The sequence below is a fragment of the Oxyura jamaicensis genome, chromosome 1 (genome assembly GCF_011077185.1).
Source record: "Oxyura jamaicensis isolate SHBP4307 breed ruddy duck chromosome 1, BPBGC_Ojam_1.0, whole genome shotgun sequence".
In the NCBI taxonomy this organism is placed as follows: Eukaryota; Metazoa; Chordata; class Aves; order Anseriformes; family Anatidae; genus Oxyura; species Oxyura jamaicensis.
In genome coordinates this window covers 2,206,820-2,209,911 of record NC_048893.1, presented here as the reverse complement: position 1 = coordinate 2,209,911, position 3,092 = coordinate 2,206,820, and positions in this window count along the sequence as shown.

Below are 3,092 nucleotides of genomic sequence, written 5' to 3'. Positions count from 1 at the left end.
CCCCCCCCCCCCCTTCCCCAGCCTCTAAATCGAGCACGGAGGGGGGGACCCAGGAGCCGAGCGGGGGTTGCGCTCCGGGGCCATGCCCGGCTCCGCGGCCGCCTCCTGCCCGCCGGGGAGGGCTCGCACTGCGGCTGTCTCGCCAGCCCTTCCTCCCCAGCCAGCCCTTCCTCCTCGCCAATGGTGGCTGCCGAGCGGGCTTTGACACCCAGGCTCTTTTGCAAACACGCACACACCCCTCTTTTCCCACACACCCCCCAAAAAAAATACTCGGAGAGATGCGGAAGCACCAGCCCAGCACGCCCGGGAGGGATAATAATTATTATTAAAAAATAAATAAAATCGGGGATAAAAAAATCCTTTTACGTTTTTCCTTTTTTTTTTTTTTTTTTTTTTTTTTCAGAGAGTGGCCAGTTGCTCCTCCTTTCCCCAAGCCCACCCACCTCTGAGAGAGGGGAGAAAGCGGAGGGGGCGAAGGTGGTCGCCGGAGAGGGACCCCGAAGCTGTTTTTCCTCGTCCCGGAGTTTGGAGGGGACGGGGACGGGGACAGGGACGGGGACAGGAGCGGGGCCGCCGCCTCCGAGCGCGCCCGGGGGCTGCGAGCGCCGCCGCCGCTCTCCCACGGCAGCAACTCGGGCTGCTGCCTCGATTCCTCCCGGTGCCTTCCCTCGCTCCCTACTCACTACTGACACCTAGGATCTCCGAGCCTGATTGGGCTAATTGGGAAATGTCTCTGCCCAAAAAAAAATAAAATAAAAAGAGAGAGAGAGAGAGAGAGAGAGAGAAATAATCTCAGGGAATAATCAAACGCGTCTTGCTGTCTCCTCCATCCCCAGAAAAGCCCTTCCCGGCACCTCGGTTTTGTGGTGCATCCTCACCTCCCCTCCTTCCCCACCCCGTGCCCCGCTGCTCTCCTCCGGCTAGGACAAAACGAGGAGGGGAGCCCCTCAGAGGGGGCGTGGGGGGGCTCGGAGGAAGATCAGTCCCGCAGCTCGGGTGAGCAGTAATCCTAGAGAGAGGCTGCAGGCTGCTCTGCTCGCCGGGTCTTCGCTTAATTCCTGGCAGCAGCAGGAATAATAGCATTTTTTTATTTTTATTTTTATTTTTTCTGAAGGCTGTTCGTGCGTAATGATGGAGTTTTGTGTCCAGCCGGCTGCTGGCCTGGCTGCCCCGCGGAGCAGACCCTGGGCTCACCCTCCAGCCAAAAGCAGAGCAGAGCAGCTTTTGGGAAGGGTAGAGATGCTCAGGGGTGTTGGCAGTGCAGGGAGCCCAGACACTGTGATGATGGGCAGCAAAGAGGGCAAGCAAAGGAGGACCCAAACGGAGAGCCCTCTGCTTGTAGGGCTGTTGGCTATGCTCACATCAACACAGGGAGGGGAAAATCCTAGGGGTACTCCTGCTGCTCCCTCAAACCCCGTGCACGACAGAGGCATCCAGTGGGGTGCAAGGGTGGGTGGTGAAGGGGGTCCCAGTGCTTGCAGCCAGCAGCTTGGAGGCAGGGCTTGCCCCTCGGGGGTACATTGTACAGCACCGAGCCCAGCAGGTCTCCCCCTCTTCCCCACGGCTTCTGCCATTCACAGAAAGCAAGGATTAATCCAAGCTTTGTATTTTTAATTATCTCAAATTTATGCCACAAAACACGGGGGCCGGGGGCTGTCTATTTGCATCCTCCGAGATATTTATTTTTAAACAATGTCATGTTTTCCTTAAAACAAGTTTTATCTCCCTGGCGCGTGCCTGTGTGCGCGTGTGTGTTTTGCCTGAGCTCTGGTTTACATTTCCTGATGGATGGATGGGGATTCAGAGCCCTTTTTTTAAGGTGGTGCATAAAATGTATTTATTATTCTTTATCTCCTGCCTCTCGCAAGGAGTCATTTGTTTTCATTCAGAGAAATGAATGCTATGTGAAGCCTGAAGAGTAATAACACAGCAAAATGACAACGGAAGAGCGAGACGGAAATCTGAAAGATACAATGGCAGGTTAGTAACCTCTAAAGATCACTGCTGTTGTGAGCAGTACAGTATTATTTAATGTCCAGCCTGGCTTGCAGCTCCATTTAATAAAACATATGAAAATCTCAGGAAAATTTGGTCTTGCATTTAAAACCGGGCTGTTCCACTGAAAAGGGATAATCTGGATACGCCGGGATTACTTCCCACTATCTGGCGGGGAGGAAGAAATTAATACAAACTCTTTCCGCTTCTTAAGACAATGACACGCATCGATATATCCCTGGGTTCCTACAGGAGTGACAAATGAGACTTTATCTATAGGCCTTTCTGTGAACCAGGCAGTAGGGCTGGAGGAGGACAAGGGCTGCAAAACCCAAATGCCCCCTCCGCAAAAATTGTGAGTAGCTGCAGAAAAAGGTCTCAAGGACAAGGGGAACCCAGGTTCACCCTGCTGTCATCAAGGGGATATTTCACCCAGGGCTGCAGTGATGGCAGAGATCACGGGTGTCTCTGGACAGGAGCTGGGCACCCTCATGGGGTGAAAACTCAGCTGGGCTCAGCACCAGACAACTTCAAAACTGCCTTCAGCATCATCTGGGAAGAGCCCAAAGCAAGTTGCTTCCATGCAGCCAAGCTGCAGTGACCTGTTTCCCCCAGCTGCTGCCCCAAACTCCCTTTGGTCCCCCATTTCTCACAGTGTCCCAGATGCTACCAGCATCATTGCAGCCCTCCACCAGCAAGCAGCACGGTGGCAAGGAGCACAGCCCCCTTTCATTTCATGCCTTGTTACCCAAGCCACACACAGGGATAATTTCCAACAACACCCAATGCCTCGGATCACAGAAAGCATCTATTTTTGTTGTGGGTGTACAGCCACAGCTTTAAGACTCAACTGTCCCCAGTGACAGAGCATAGGAAAGGGAAAGGGAAAGGGGATAGGGGAAGGGGAAGGGGGAAGGGAAGGGGAAGGGGAAGAAGAAAAAGAAAAGGAAAAAGAAAAAGAAACAAGAAGAAAAAAAAAGGAAAAGGAAAAGGAAAATGAAAGAAAAGAAAAAGAAAAAGAAAAAGAAAAAGAAAAAGAAAAAGAAAAAGAAAAAGAAAAAGAAAAAGAAAAAGAAAAAGAAAAAGAAAAAGAAAAA